Source organism: Megalobrama amblycephala, linkage group LG24 (genome assembly GCF_018812025.1).
Source record: "Megalobrama amblycephala isolate DHTTF-2021 linkage group LG24, ASM1881202v1, whole genome shotgun sequence".
NCBI lineage: Eukaryota > Metazoa > Chordata > Actinopteri > Cypriniformes > Xenocyprididae > Megalobrama > Megalobrama amblycephala.
In genome coordinates, this window is record NC_063067.1 from 7,877,104 (window position 1) to 7,894,767 (window position 17,664).

Here is a 17,664-nt window from a genome sequence, read left to right on the forward strand (position 1 = left end):
ATTAGTCAAAAAAGAATTGTTAAAAATGTAAAATTACTTTAGGTTCTTTCATCACATTGGAAATGGAACGTCAAGTCAAACACATTGCATTGTGGGAAACATGTTATTTTTATATACTATTATAGTATATTAATATAAATATTTGAGTTAGCTTTTATTGTTTTATATACATATATTATATATATATATTTTTTTAATAGTTTTAGTAAATGTTGTAGTGCATATATTCTATGCATACAATAAACATGCATACTGAGCCCAGTATACATACTTCAGTATACACTACAGGAATAGTAAGTATAGTATGGTAGTATGCTCTACTACAAACATTCTCTAAATATCTGAGAATATCCAAAATATGTTTCTGCTTCCTGTGTGATGTTACAGTAGTCCACTAGGTGGAAGTAAAGTACAGCAGAATATGTGCCTCTGTGGCTAAATGGAAATAAGCCACATGAAGGTTATTAAGGAGAAACTGTGTTTTAGTAATTAAAGGAACTGTTGAATTGCAGGGTTTACATGTTAATCAAGAAATAGAGCAAAACAATGTGTCGGTGGATGAATTGCACACATAACAAGAACTCCCACAATGCCTCTTATGGACCTCTGACGTGAAATACCAGAATAAAACACAGTAAAACAGAAACACACACACGTATACGCTGTAATTATGGGTATGCGGTTGCCTGACAGAAGTGGTGGAAACTTGTCAGAGGTGCTAAATATAGCTGCTGTCCCTTTCCAACGAGACACAGTGGACACCTGTCACACACACACACACACAAACACTTACCCACAATGCTTAACTTTCACTTTACACTACCTCCCACACCCTTCCTTTGGCTTCAGACGTCCCAGCTGTTCCCCTCTTCATCTCAAACTTCAAAGCAAAAGAGAAGGAGCAAAAACGAAGGCAGGTTATGCCAGGAAAAGTGCACTGATCCTGTATCAATCGGTTTGTTTGACAACCTGACACCCTGTATAAATGCAACGTTACTTAGCGACAATTCAAAAGGAAACATATTGCAGACATACTGTACATGCTATACCATTTCAAACCCATCAATGCCCATCAGAGTCATTAATTCAAATGCTGACAAGTGGCGTCTTCCCACTTCTAGAGAAGGAAAGATGGCTAATTGCTTCCTCTGAGCAAATCACCTCAAACATACCCCATAAAACTGTCACATCAAAAGAAATCACAGTAACAAGTAAACAGGGCCGGTTTCCACAAAAATTACAGGGCAGTGAAGTCTTCAGTAAACTCATAAGTACATATGTTTAATCTCTAGTGTACTTCACTTACATGAAGAGACTCCAACAGAGGGAATCGACTAGAGTTCCAGGAAACACATAACCCCTAACCTTTCCTGAAATGCAGTAGCTTCGCACATGTTAACAAGGTCTTAGCAGGGAACAGATAAATCAAAACTTATTGGATGGTTTAATAGCTTAAACTGAAATGGGATTAGTGTCAACACATTCCAAAGAGCTTAGCAGCACCTGCACTGGGATTGTGTAAAATCCTTGAAAAGTCGCGATGCTTATATTGTAAGAAATATCGAAAGTGAATTATTTACTGAAGCCACAACGTGACATGTTTCCATCACCCTTAGCTCAGAGCTAATAACAGGTTCTCAGATGACCTCTCGACTCTGCGTTCAGTGTGGTGATCATATGGCTCTGATTCCAGGCCTCTGAGGTCATGTTCTGGATGTGAAGGTCAGGAGCGTGGCTGACAGCTTTTCTACTTAGAGTGCCAGAAGACGACTAGCAAACCTTCAACACACACTTGCTTATAACTTTACTCATTTATTTTGGGCGGCATCAACACGGTTCCTAATTGAGCAACGACACCGTTATACCCTTAACAAATGTGATGTCTCATGTTTCTGAGTCCTAACGTGCGTTAAAACGTGGTTTGATCCAAGAGGGAAGAAACCCTGCCATGGCACATGCTGAATGAAGGATAAGTTTGGCACACAAGTCTCAATGTAGTAGCTGTCAAACAGCCTGCCAAGGAGAAATCAGTGCATTCGTGATGAGCAGGTTTTGTCTTAGAATAGAATATGATCTTTATTTATTACCAAATAAATAAGCCTGCGAGATGTTGTAATAGAATGATGGCATGATTTTATCATAGGGACAATTCCCTTAGAGAAATCTGAGGTTAAAGGGATAGTTCGCCCTAAAACCCAACCCTAAAGCTGGCTCTTCCAAGCTTTTATAATGGTAGTGAATGGGGGGCGAGATTTTGAAGGTCCCATATATTTATTATTGTTTTTACTCTGTTTTTGTTCAAATAAATGCAGTCTGGGTGAGCATATGCTTCTTTCAAAAACATTTAAAAAAAATCTTATATTATTTATTGAATTTGTATATGTTGAGAATGTAGGGAGACTGACTTGATTATGTCATTTGCAATGCTTCATGGGAGTTTGAGGTTGCTTTCTCTTTAGGATTCATGGGTAGTGTAGTTCTTCACCTAAAAAATTGGCTATTGAATATGATTTTTTTTTTTAAATGACATTAAAATTACTTTGACTGATGGCTTCAACAGAAGTATAACATTGATTAATAACCTCCAAGCTTATGGTACGTCTGTCTCAAAAGGCCTGTATATAATCGTTTTAAATCGTTTTCTCTATAAAGAAAATGAATGGGATTTTTATTTCCAGAACCCAACCCTGGAATGTTCCAGTTACAGGCTCTGCATTTTAACCACTGCAACAAAACACCACCACATTACTGGCTATCTTTTAAAACTGAATGTGTATTTAGTGCATATGCTTTATGCACGAATTCACCGTTTTCACACCGTCACCATGATAAAAGCACATGGCGAGCAATTGTCGACTTCGTGCACTCCAGATCTTTGCAGACAGTGTACAGAGTTCATTACAATGTAATAATCATCCTGACTATGCTGATCGTGATGTTAGCTGCAGGATAAATGCGGTGTAACTGCTTTCCACCCCACTCCCACATTTCTTCGCTTTCCCACAGAGCTGCTTACTCTTGCTTAGCGTGCTCAGATCGGCCGCAGCTGTTTGTGTTGGTCTCCACCCTCTCCAGCAGAGCTCGATTACATAACGTTACAGAGTGATTGATGAGCTCTCAGATTTCTGTGCACTGCCAAGTGTCCATTCTCTCTCCTCTGTCCAGTCGTCTGCATAAATTTTCTTGTCTCCTGTCGCTTTCTTACCTCGATCTTTTCATCTTCAGAATAGAACAAAGAAGAGGCAAAGCAAATCCTTCAGAAACAGAGATGATAAGACAGTCTGCTGGCAGGGCACAAGTGCAAATCTGAGTCATCCAGTTTTATGAGCTTAATCTCATTCATGTCACAACACGCACCGAGCTGATGAAATGACATATATTGCACTTGCAGCACATTGCACTCTTAGCACACAGAAAGGTCTCCTGAGGTCTTCTTTTTGTCTAGCAAATGTTCTTACATTACTCCTTTGCTCACTCATTACTGGGTTTTCTGCACCAACCCAAAGTATTACTCAATTCTGATATGTGACTAGACCATTAAACATCTGTTATCAGTACAGGGACTTTTTTCACTCTTATCAGATCTAATGTTTGAGCATTACTGTGCAGCAGAAAAAAAAAACGAACAGACTTTGCAAGAGAAGAGACAGGGAAAAACTTCTGTAATCGGTTTCATGGGAATAGTGAGCCGTTCTTTCTTTGACTTTACATCATTGAACAGGAGACTCACGGAACAAGCTTTAGTGCATCTTAGGGAGTTACGGCACTCACAGGTTTAGACAGACATTATTACTTTCAATCAAATTTTCATAGGACTGACATAATGCACCAATAACGAGAGGTGACAACTGCTAATTAATATTCAGAAGAGTTTGCGAAGGCAGTGTTTCAAGTACCTTAGCTCAAACTTAGAGGTAGAACAAGTTTTCCATTCCACTGCACTACTTTTCCATTGTTTTTTATGTAAACACGCTAGACGGACGTGTTTGACCACTGCCCTTACGTTTTGCTTCTTTTGCAGCATCTTGTGCATAACACAGCATTTTAAAAACACAGCGTTCAAGTTAAAGGATTAGTCCACTTTTAAATACACTTTTCCTGATAATTTACTCACCCCCATGTCATCCAATATGTCCATGTCTTTCTTTCTTCAGTCGAAAAGAAATTAAAGTTTTTGATGAAAACATGGATTTTTTTCCATATAGTGGACTTCAATGGGCACCAAACAGTTGAAGGTCAAAATTAGTTTCACTGCAGCTTCAAATTGTTCTACACGATCCCAGAATGAGAAATAATGGTCTTATCTAGAGAAACCATCACTCATTTTCTAAAAAAATTTTTTAATACATTTTAACCAGAAATGCTCATCTTGAACTAGCTCTCTTCTTCTTCTCTATTAGAATTCCGGCATTGTAGACACTGCTAAGTGTATTACTGCCCTCCACAGGTCAAAGTTTGAACTAATTGTTATATACTATTGAACTAGCATATTGCATATAAAAATTAGTTAGTTGGCAGCTAGTTGTGTGCTATTCTATACATCTTCAAGATATCAGACATACAATTATAAATAAAAATATTTTTTGCATGGGCTAGCAGCACTCAAGTTTTCTTCAGACCAAGTTATATTTAGTCAAATTTATTATTCTTAACTAGCTGCACTGTCCTGGCCAAAGGTAGTCCTGTGTAGTGGAGTATTGAAATAGTATCTTTATGGTTTTAAAGGAAGCTCTGTTGGATGATCTCTACAATTAATGTCAGATCTGATGATGGCACATGAAGAAAAGATTATTCTAAATCTCACTCTAAAACTTCCTGCTTGAGGTTACAGAACAACTCCGCAAAACCTGAGAAAAAAGGGAAAACTCATCTGGAACATCTTTGTGCTGCAAAACAGCTCTATGGTCTCTGTATGTGAGACTCATCCTGCACTTCATTTATAGCCAAATCTTTGAAGTTACTTTGGTTTAAATATCTTAAAATGATTGGCTACTCAATATTTAGTTCTGTAGTCTGCTCTGTATTTTTGTTAAGCCAAAGCAGATATAAATCACAAGAACCTCTTCCATCTGCAAATCGTTCTCTCTAATATCCTTAAAGTGTATAATTTTTTCTCCACCAGCAGCACCAAACAGAACTGGAATTTTTTTTTTTTTTTTTTTTTTTTAAACACTCCCTCATCTTCCATTGTAGCCAAACAGGTCACGCCATTATGTCCAGTCCATCCCATTCAAGCCAGATTTTAATTGGTGCTGCTCCGTTGGAGCAGAAATTATACACTCCAAATACACATTTGACATTATTTATAATTTATCAAAAATGCCAGTGAAGTTCACTAGAGAAAGTTAGATTCTAGCTCACTGGAAATTCATGGTTTTCGTAATTTTAACGTATAGCCATCAGCACAGGATTTAAAGGCCCGCTGAAAAGTCTTGGAACGCACAGCATTATTCAATGTGTTGATGTAATTTCAACTGAAACAGGAAGACAGATCAATACATTAAACAGCCCCGCCCCTTTTTTAAAATAGCCAATAGCGTTTTGTCTATATCACAGCTCGGCCAGAGCTGTTAAACTCAGTGAAACCTCTGTTTCCTTTTAGTATTTAACCGTTTATTCTCCTAATCTCCTCTATATCACTTTAAAATAGCATTCTGTGCAGAATCTAAATGGGTATGATACCTTTCGTGATCTGAGCCGACTCATGGATATGATCCGCTCTGTGCTCTCTTGTCCCATGGGCCAAAGCAGACTGTGCTTGCGTTGCGGCGTTTCACGTTATACTAACGCGAAAACGGACTTCATTAACGTCTATGGAAAGCATATTTACACTGTCTAAATCGTTCCCTATTCTCTATATAGTGCACTATGTGCCATTCACCATGTAGAAACTAGTAAATGTGTGCACAAATGACCGATTTCTGCCGCAGCTTCAGTGTCTGTTTATAGTGTAGGAGGAGGCGGGACTTCAGATTCTAGACAGCATTTGATTGGACGGAAGATTTGATGAGAAGCTGAAGTGTGATGTGATGTCATGAAAATCCGTGATCCATTTTAGCGGAAGTGAAAGACTGTAAGTTTTGAATGCTTATATCTTCTGAATGCGAATTTTGTCATCGTTTTGGAACACACCAGCTTATTCATAACATTAATGTTAACATATTCATCATAAAAGCAGCACAGGCCACAGGTCTGTCATCTATCAAAGAGTCTACCTGTTTGTATATTAGTACAGTATTGATTTAATCTCATTCATTTGTTGTTTTTATCTTTCATCTGCTGCATTAAAACGCACTGGCACAGCAACATTTACTGTCCCCTTTGAAAGTTACCATAGAGGTAGGAAAACCTGTTTTTCATTTGATAAACAAACAGGCCCAGGCAAGCTGAAGCATCCAACCATATCATCTACTCAATGGTTTAAAAAAAAAAGAAAAAACAAAGAACAAAGGAGCGGTGACCGCAGGTGGCTGCGCGATGGAAGACCCGGTGGGACGGAGAGCTCTTTGCTGTGCTCCTGGGTCGAGGAGGGGTGGCTGCCGTCCGAGAGGGAGCTGAGGAGTTGCTCCTTTCTCACGGCTCTCGGCCTCGCCCTGAATAACCTGCAAAAACCATTGAAGAACCTTTATTTGTAGGAATGCACAGCCAATTGTGTGTGAGCACAGTCATTCATAGAAGAACCAGGCGAATGGCAGAACGCCTCTATCTTCTGGTTGTGATTTGCTACAGTCATTATGACATTAAAGCAGGCTGGAGGGTTGGCCACAGCATTTCTTGGAAAGGGAACACCAGCGTCCTCACACTCTTAAAATGGAGGGGAAACACAGAGAGAGATATTGAGCACACGGAAGGGTAACATTAACCAAGATATGCAAGATGATGATGGTCCCTGGAACAGTATTTCTGGCTCCATCCAACAGCTATTACATAAGTTACTCTCAGTGCTGTTGCTTTGCTAGCGCTGTGTGTATGAACATTACTATACTGTTCTGCAAATGCTCTTGGGATCAAATCAAATAACTCTAAGTCCTTGACCTTCATCCATAATGGTTGTATTTGTTCAGAATCCATAGGATCAACGGCCAGCAATCAGACTCATTTGAATCAGGCCCACTATCGGTCCAAACCATCAGTGTTGGACAACAAAATTACATACAATCTGGCCCAAAGCAGCTAAAGCTGGCTCTTCTCATACATACACATCTGGGCTCCATCACAGTTCTCCTCTGGCCATGTGGGAGTGTTTAATTTCTCCCTCTCTCTCTGAAAGCAAGAGCAGTAAGAAGGTCTCACTAGATCAACTGGTTCCAACCATACAGTAAGATGAGCTTGCTGTGACTAGTGCAGCCACAGACTATAGACAACAGCCTCTGAGAAGCTATGAAGCCAAATGAAATGAGTCAGCTGATGTAATACAGTATAGTTTGTGTAGTTTTAGTACCTGATTCACAAAGGGTATCGTGCATATCAGGTAACGATGCAAACTGGCCCAGATAATCTGTTATGATTGCACTAGACAAATATTGAGTTTTTTGAATAATGTGCCATTTACAGCAAGAAAATATACATACATAGAAAGATATATAGGCCTTTTCCACCTCAAGTAAAAAATAAACAAGGTAATTGTGAAATAAATTGTAAAACAGGAGATAAAGCCACATAATGAGATATCACAACTATGAGAAACAAAGCAGCAATTTCAAGTTTAAAAAGATACATTGCGAGATTTAAAGTTGCATTTGAGATATAAAGTCACATTGTGAGATATAATGTCCCATTTTGACAAAGTTATATTATGAATCACAATGTATATTTATTTTTCACAATGTGTGAGATATAAAGTCACATTCTGAAATATCAAGTCACAATTAAAGGGTTAGTTCACCCAAAAATGAAAATTCTGTCATTTATTACTTACCCTCATGACGTTCCACACCCGTAAGACCTTCGTTAATCTTCAGAACACAAATTAAGATATTTTAGTGGAAATCCGATGGCTCCGTGAGGCCTCCATAGGGAGCAATGACACTTCCTCTCTCAAGATCCATAAAGGTACTAAAAACATATTTAAATCAGTTCATGTGAGTACAGTGGTTCAATATTAATATTATAAAGCGACGAGAATATTTTTAGAGCGCCAAAAAAAAACTAAATAACGACTTATTTAGTGATGGCCGATTTCAAAACACTGCTTCAGGAAGCATCAGAGCACAGATAAATCAGTGTGTCGAATCGGAGCGCCAAAGTCACGTGATTTCAGCCGTTGGCAGTTTGACACGCGATCCGAATCATGATTCGATATGCTGATTCATTTATGCTCCGATGCTTCCTGAAGGTGTGTTTTGAAATCAGCCATCACTAAATAATTCGTTATTTTGTTTTTTTGGCGCTCCAAAAATATTCTCGTCGCTTTATAATATTAATATTGAACCACTGTACTCACATGAACTGAATTAAATATGTTTTTAGTACCTTTATGGATCTTGAGAGAGGAAGTGTCCATTGCTCCCTATGGAGGCCTCAAGGAGCTAAAATATTAATTTGTAAATATTAACTAAAATATCTTAATTTGTCTTACGGGTGTGGAACGGCATGAGGGTAAGTAATAAATGACAGAATTTTCATTTTTGGGTGAACTAACCCTTTAAGGTGCGTTCGCTCCATGTTGTAATTACGGTAATGATTCTGAACTGTAAAAAGCCTTCACATGCTTGTAGAACTCGTAATTACAATGTGTAAACTTTTCTGAGAGCTACGACTTGTGTCCACCTCGCTGTACCACCTGACCACTGTAGATTTAAGGTGTGTTCGACTTGAAGTGGCGCGGTGCAGACCGATCAGTGTATGTCATCAAAATACCATCAGAACAATTTGAAAGCATACAAAGCTTTATTTACAGTAATTACGACATGGCGTGAATGCAGCATTACATTTTTTAGTTTTTTACTTTGAGGTGGAAAAGGGCTTCCATAGAAAGGAGAGGAGTGTTTACGCTGAAAAGAAAAGTATAGCACTATTTAGGTGAAATTCGCCTGATTAAACTACATTATCAGTGGTTAGTGCATAAGATACAGGTTTTTGTGCTGATATACCACATGCAAAAGTGGTGGTAGTTTACTTAATTTTCTGTGAATGATCTAATCAAGATGAGTCAAAGCTTGTCATATACAGTATCTACAGTCAGTTCACAAAGTAAAGCGTCAATTTAAAGATGTCCTGTAAAGTTTCACACACCTTTTGGCAGTAATTTCTCAAAACCTTGTTGCTCAGTTGAAGTTCAAAGTTCATATACACAATCACTGATACTTTGTTTTGCCTCATCATCCGACGGTTGTCTCAGTGGGTGTAGGGAATGGTGTGGCCCGCCGTTAGCTGAATGTGACCGCTGTGCTTGAAAATGAAACATCATCTAGGTTTCTCATGAATCAGGCTACACAGTTGGCGCTTCGGGTTCTGTGACTTAAGTCTCTGATAGCATTTCCCAAGAGCCAAGAGCCAAGCCAAAAGAAAAAAGAGCCTTTAACCAGAGGACTGGTCTCTTCTGTGAAAAAGTAAAGCTCAATGGAGTGATATCAGTGCAGAAAGCACACCCACGACCCACTCCAACCTAAACAAACCTATGAAATAATGAGGTACACAAGCCAAAAAATGCTGACGCTAAATGAAAAGGGGAAGAGAGAAAAGATGCAGGAGACAGATAAAAGGCAAAAGTCAGGAAGGCGAGCTGCCAGACCTCCTGAAGCCAAAAGTTTAACGCTTCTGGAAGCTTAATAATGTCACCTTTCAGAAAACTGTGAACAACAACTGTTCTCAATCAGCGGGGCGGTGAGGCAGCATTTGAATTAACTTTAATTGAAATAGCGCTCGCATTTGGGTTGACCCGCAAAAGTCTAGTAAATAGTGTGGCAGAGGAGTTAGAGGAAAAAACTGTACTTTACGACAGTTCAAAAACAAGATGATTTGATGCCAAGAGTAATGAAGTGAAAGTGTTAGAGTCCAGAGTGCTTCGGAGCTTTAAACAGCGAGGTGTGTTTGAAGAGGTGCTTCAGAAACGGGGCTCTTGCAGTGCAGTGATACTGTACATATTCAGCTTAAAAAAAACGAACAATACTGATGTTCAAATGCATTTAAAATGGAAATACATTCAATGGATGACTATTTCAGAAACTCTGCATAGAGAACTGATTGTTGAAAACAAAGTAAACTGAAAATAGGTTGCACTGAAATTGTTTTAGTCTTTTTGACTCGCTTCCCTGTAAAAAAAAAAAAAAAAAAAAAAAATCAAGATACATTTACTGCACAAGATATTCCCCCAGTTTCACAGACAAGGCTTAAGCTAGTCCTAGACTAAAATGCATGTTTGAGCTGTTTTAACTGAAAGTATCTTGCACTGACATATCTTAAAATATATCAATGCCATTGTTTTGTCTCAAGATGCAGACTAGCAATGTGTTTTTCTGAACGCTTATAAAAGCTACTTAAATGCATTAATTGAACTAATGCCTAATCTTGGCCTAGGCTAAGCCCTGTCTGTGAAACCGGGCCATTAAGACTTTTCTTAGAGCTTAACTTTACTACTCTTTTTTTTAAAAGAAATTAATACTTTTATTCAGCAAGGACACATTAAATTGATTGAAAGACAGTAAAGACATTCATAATGTTACAAAAGTGTTCTATTTCAAATGAATGCTGTTCTTTTGAACTTTCTATTCATCAAAGAATCCTGAAAAAATGATCAGTTTCCACAAAAATATTAAACAGCATAACTGTTTTACATTGATAATAATCAGAAATGTTTCTTGAGCAACAAATCAGCATATTAGAATAATTTCTGAAGGATCATGTGACACTGAAGACTGGAGTAATGATGCTGAAAATTCAGGTTTGCCATCACTGGAATGAATTACATTTGAAAATACAGTGGCATGAAAAAGTATGTGAACCCCTTGCAGAATCTGTGAAAATGAGAATTATTTTAATAAAATAAGAGGGATAATAAAAAATGCATGTTATTTTTTGTTTAGTACTGTGCTGAGTAAGATATTTTACATAAAAGATGTTTGCATTTAGTTCACAAGACAAAACAATAGCTGAATTTATTAAAATAACCCCATTCATAAGTATGTGAACAATTGATTCTCAATACTGTGTGTGGTTACCTGATGATCCACGACTGTTTTTTTGTTTTGTGATGGTTGTTCATGAGTCTCTTGTTTGTCCTGAGCTCTGTTCTTCAGAAAATTCCTCCAGCTCCTGCAGATTCATCAGTTTTCAAGCATTTTTTGCATATTTGAACCCTTTCCAGCAGTGACTGTAGGATTTTGAGATTTGTGTTTTCATACTGAGGACAACTGAGGGACTCAAACACAACTATTAAAAAAGGTTCAAACATTCACTGATGCTCCAGAAGGAAAAACACGATGCATTAAGAGTCGGGGGGTGAAAACTTTTGAACAGGATGAAGATGTCACAATTTTTCTTATTTTGTTTAAATATCATTGTTTTTCATTTACTACTGCCCTTCGGAACCAACAGAAGATACTTGCATGTTTCCCGGCAGAAAAATTAAGTACAATTTACCTTGATATTTGAATTCAAAAGTTTTCACCCCTCGGCTCTTAATGCATCGTGTTTCCTTCTGGAGCATCAGTGAATGTTTGAACCTTTATTAATAGTTGAGTTTGAGTCCCTCAATTGTCCTCAGTGTGAAAAGATGAATCTCAAAATCATACAGCCACTGCTGGAAAAGGTTCAAATATGCAAAAATGCTTGAAAACTGATGAATCTGCAGGACCTTGAGGAATTTTCTGAAGAACAGAGCTCAGGACAAACAAGAGACTCATGAACAACCATCACAAAACATAAAAACAGTCATAGTTCATCAGGTAACCACACACAGTATTGAGAATCAATGGTTCACATACTTATGAATGGGGTTATTTTAATAAATTCAGCTATTGTTTTGTCTTGTGAACTAAATGCAAGCATCTTTTATGTAAAATATCTTAATCAGGACAGTACTAAACAAAAAATAACATGCATTTTTTATTATCCCTCTTATTTTATTAAAATAATTCTAATTTTCACAAATTCTGCAAGGGGTTCACATACTTTTTCATCCCATTGTATCTTGTTGAGTTTTAGATATTTTTTAAGTGTTTTAGATATTTTAGTTGGACAATTGGACTAAAATGCTTTGGCTACCAAGAATAGTGTTTTTGCAGTGTAGAACTAAAATACAATTTCACTGGGGTTTTGAAGATGTTTATTGTTCTTCACTGAGATAGTGCTTTATTTAGCCCTAAAGTTTCATGTGATTGTGCTTGACCGAACAGGCCCACATTCCAAACAAACGCATTATCGCTGTTCTTAGAAAAATGCTTACCAGGAAGTACTTACTAGTATTTGAATTACTGCCAAAGTGTGGCTTCAGCCTTCAGGGTTTAATAGGGAAATGAACATCAGTTTTTGCTATGCAAGACATTATTTTTAAGTAGTAATATTATGCAATGATATTATCGTAGCAGCATGATAAAGAATAGAATCATCTGAGAATTCATTTAATACATCCATTAAAATGCTGGAATGTGTGTAATGTGGGTCTTTGGATTCATTTACCATCTCTAAGATATTTGATATGGATACTTGCTATAAGATGAAAAGGTCTTAAAAAGAAAGACAAGTTATATTTCAAGTATATTGTATATGAAGTGAAACACCTGGTCTATAATATTGCTGTAAAGAAAGAGGTATGAGTGGCTCTGAAGGTTTGTTTCTCCTCAGAGATGCTCTTGACTGGGTTTATTGACCTCCACACAGAAGCCTGATGAGATTTCACTGCCTGCAGTCCAGTCATCTGAAACACAGTCAGTCATAGCAGAAACCAGTGTTCTCACACTAATTGTGAGATTTGGCTAATATCTAAGCAGGACGATCACATGGAGTTTTACACTCAACATTAGCTTGAAACAAATCTTTTCAGCCCACTAAAAGATTTTTTTTCACTATACTGTACCTGAAATGGCAACATTCTTTGTTGCCATTTGGGTGAACTAACCCTTTAACAAAGAGTACAAAAAAGAGAAAAATTCTATACAAAATGCTATACACAATCATCATGTTTTGTACTATGGTAATACCATGTTTTTGGACATGTTCTATAGTAATACCATGTTTTTTAGGACATGGTACCTCCATGTTTTTGCATTACCTTGGAATACACAAACCATGATATATGAATATAAGTAAAAAACTTTCACTTTATAATACGTTTCTGAACCCACACCAGCTGAAATTATTCTTCCCCCACACCAAAACGTTTTTTTTTCCAGCTGGCTCTGTTGTTCTCTTTGGTCAGTCTCTCACCATCTCAGGTGTCATTAGCTACTTGCTCTATTGTATGCTTTTCTTTTTATTTTCACTGTAATTCTGTTTACAAAACTGCCAAAGCCACAATTGCTAGGAGACCCATTGTCAAAATTCCAGCGTAAATGATATGGTGCAGCATGAAAAAAGCTTCTCCTGAAACCCGTGTGTGTGTGTGTGTGTGTGTGTGTGTGTGTGTGTGTGTGTGTGTGTGTGTGTGTGTGTGTGTGTGTGTGTGTGTTTTGTTTCACCCCCAGACATTCTTATGGAAGTCTCTGGCAGAATATCAGCCCTGCTCTGCCAGCTCTTGTTCTTTTAGCTTTTTTTGCAGCAGATGATTCTCTCTATTCACAATCTGTCTCTCCGTCCCTGCAATAGCCATTAGGATCAGTATTACAAAATACAGTATGAGTATTCAAAAGCGACAAATGGAAATCAGTTTAAGCGCGCTGTTGCGTGACTCTAGAGAAAAGCAAACACATGCTTATAGACTGATGGTGGGTATCTGGCATGGATCTCTTTTTGTTGACTAGCCTGACATATGATGTTCAGTATTAATGTTTTTGATCAATTAATTGTGAACAGCTCGACTGAATTTGTGGAATATTTTGCAACAACGAACAGCAGCACATCTGTAATAAAATGCATCTCTCAGAAGTAAAATCATGTGCATATGTATCTGTCTGAAGATCAAAGATGAATGGACACCATCTTATTTACTGAAAAGCAAAAGCATACTTTACAGATGATGTTGTGGCGTTTATGCAGACAGAATTAATGCGTCCTTTGTCTTAATGACACATGAAAATACATGTTCATCTCTCATTTGCAGGATGATGAATGGAGTCTGTCCAGTTAAATTCTGTCATTCAGCCCAGAACACACTACAGAGGTTTAAACTATTCACAATTACAAGCACGAACACAATAGAGGCTAAAATGTATGGTCTAACAAAAACCACAAACGCTTCGGGTGCTGGAATTTATCTTTCATGACCAGATTTCATTTGGAACTGTAGAATATAATCATGGCATAAGTTCAGATTTCTCTCCTTATGTAATGAATACATGCAGAATAATAATGACCGACCAAGGGACCGGTGCATCAGAAATGCTTCTGAAACAGGATTGTTTTCTCGCTCTTTTGCTATACCTTAAGTGTCATCCACACAAATTAGACATACTGTATGGCATATGATCTTTTGAGAACCCTAATATTTTAGTAGACTATGAAAAACAGACCTCAAAACATCATTAAAAACCAACATAATATCATTATCATACAATTATAAACTTCAATATAAAGTCCAGTTTTTGCAAAGGTACATTTTTATATGTTTGCATAGACACTGAAATATTTACATCATCAAACAGTTTTTTTACAAGATGTAATATAAGTCTAAGGTGTCCCCTGAATGTCTCTGTGAAGTTTCAGCTCAAAATACCCCATAGATTTTTTTTAATTCATTTTTTTAACTGCCTATTTTGGGGCATAATTAGAAATGCGATTCAGGGCCCCCCCCCCCCCCCCCCCCCAGAGCTCTCGACTCTATCATTGCATAAACAAAGTTTACACAGCTAATATAACCCTCAAAATGGATCTTTACAAAGTGTTAGTCATTCATGCTGCATGCATACATCGGATTATGTGAGTATTGTATTTATTTGGATGTTTACATTTGATTCTGAATGAGTTTGATAGTGCTCCGTGGCTAACGGCTAATGCTACACTGTTGGAGAGATTTATAAAGAATGAAGTTGTGTTTATGCATTATACAGACTGCAAGTGTTTAAAAATGAATACAGTAAGAAACGATGGTAACTTTAACCACATTTAACAGTACATTAGCAACATGCTAACGAAACATTTAGAAAGACACTTTACAAATATCACTACAAATATCATGTTATCATGGATCATGTCAGTTATTATCGCTCCATCTGCCATTTTTCGCTATTGTCCTTGCTGGCTTACCTAGTCTGATGATTGTTGCACAGATCCAGACGTTAATACTGGCTGCCCTTGTGTAATGCCTTGAACATGGGCTGCATATGCAAATGTTGGGGGCGTACATATTAATGATCCCGACTGTTACGTAACGGTGTTATGTTGAGATTCGCGTGTTCTTCGAGGTCTTTTAAACAAATGAGATTTATATAAGGAGGAGGAAACAATGGAGTTTGAGACTCACTGTATGTATTTCCATGTACTGAACTCTTGTTATTTAACTATGCCAAGATAAATTCAAATTTCAATTCGATGGCACCTTTAACATCAAAACACAAACTCTTACATATGAACAACTTTTGTCATTTGAGGTTCAAATGAAACACTACATAAGAATTCTTATGAATACTAATGTTCACCCTGGAAAAAATATATGTCAAAACCATGATTACATTAAATATGACCAGAGATGTATAAAGTATAGAGACCGAGACTTGAGTAAAAGAGTGCTCATGAAAAGAGTGACTTGAGTAGAAGTTAGTGCTCTTTAAGCACCACACTTAAGTAGAAGTACTGTATTCAACATTTTTTTACTTAAGTATTGCAAGTAGTTTATTTTAAAATTTCTACTCAAGCTGAAAGTAAAAGTACAAGTATTGTGTTATGTAGTTATTAAAGAAAGTAGTCAAAAGTTTGAACATCATATTGTTTTTTATTATTTCAAATGATAAACCTAAAGGACAATCACAATTCCTTTGGCTGTAACTTTTTGTAAACAAAAACAGATTAAGTGTGATTGTACCACTTGAGATGCAGACAAGTTGAGATGCTTTGTTTGTCAGCACTTTGATTTCATTACCAAAAAGTTTATTTTCACTAATAGTCTAATTTTCTACCATATACAATTGAATAAAATTAACAGTAGCTAACAACAACTTGCTTTGCACTTTTTTTCTTTTCACCTCACTCCAGTCTAAACTAGGCTAAATTATTTTTTTTAGGTAATTTTTCTACACATTGTCATTAATAACTAAAAATACTGTAGTTCATTAAGATTAAATCTTACTAACCACTCCTAAAAAATGTTGCACACTTATATTCTCATTTCAAGAATTTGTTTGTAACACTTTATAATATGGTTTGATTTGTTAACACTACATTAGTTAATGTATTAGACTAATAACCAACATGAACTAACCTGGCCAATACATTTGTTACTGTATTTATAATCTTTGTTATCTTAGTTAATAAAAAATGTTGGGTATATGTTACTTCACAGTGCACATTAACTATGTAAACAAATACACCCCGACTGTTACGTAACAGTCGGTCGTTATGTTGAGATTCGCCGTGAATGTTCTTCAGAGGTCTTTTAAACAAATGAGATTTATAATAAATAATGGAGTTTGAGACTCACTGTATGCAGGAAAACTCCTCATTAGTTATGTCATGTACTGAACTCTATGATATTTAACTATGCCAAGATAAATTCAAATTTCAATTCGATGGCACCTTTAACATCAAAACACAAACTCTTACATATGGACTGTCATAAAATAAGAGAAAACTTTCAACGCGCTGTGACAGCCATTAGCCAGCTAGTAAACGTTAAGTGAACACCGAGGTAGTTAGCAAAAGGGCTTCTTACTGATGGGATGGAAAGTGGTGTTTTTGGTTCGTCCATCTTTTCGCTGATCAAAAGGCAGAACGGGAGACGCGCAGTCTTCTTAACACTATGTGCCAGCTTCATAAGAATTCAGTGTAATGTGGGTTTATGAATACATTTTTATAATGTAACGAGTAACATGCAGCCATAAAAAAATATCGGAGTAAAAGTATTAAACTCATCGAAAAATGTACTGAATAAAATGGAATAGGAGAAAAAAATAATACTCTAGTAAAGTACAAACCGCATTTTAGTACTTAAGTACAGATTACATTAATCTCTGCATATGACCACCCAATCGCCCGCCCACTCACCTACATATACAGTACATATCAACGCTATTCAGTAAATGCCCTAAAAAGGTTGATAACCGTACAAATCTAACTGTTAACTTTTAATTCCATTCATTGTTTGGCAGGCGCATGATTCCCCTACAAGTAAAAGACCTGAATACTGCCATCTTTGCTCATTGGCACAGATGCAGGGTTGTTTTTGCCAGTGGCCCCACACAAATGTGTGTTTGTGTGGCTCATTTTAATCTTGTAAGAGCACATATCAGATCTATGCTGAGAGCTTATAATAGTGTGTGGTAGGAGTTCAATTTAGTCTCATTTACACCAACTCACATAAGTCAAATTGAAATACTCGCCTGCCATTTCCCCTTTCTGCATATTCAACCACATACA

General features: G+C 37.0%; 1 long non-coding RNA gene across 6 annotated transcripts in view; it reads left to right on the forward strand.

Annotated features, from left to right (window-relative positions):
- Window positions 1-17,664, forward strand: part of LOC125260020 — an 86,553-nt gene that overhangs the window by 2,171 nt on the left and 66,718 nt on the right. The window contains exon 4 of one of the 6 annotated variants that reach the window (XR_007182950.1): window positions 13,623-14,048. The exons of 4 other annotated variants lie outside the window; for them this stretch is intronic. This is a non-coding gene — a long non-coding RNA (uncharacterized LOC125260020). Of the gene's footprint in view, window positions 1-1,693; window positions 4,103-13,622; window positions 14,049-17,664 lie in introns of those variants that run through there. One more of the 6 variants, XR_007182951.1, reaches the window with a different exon arrangement.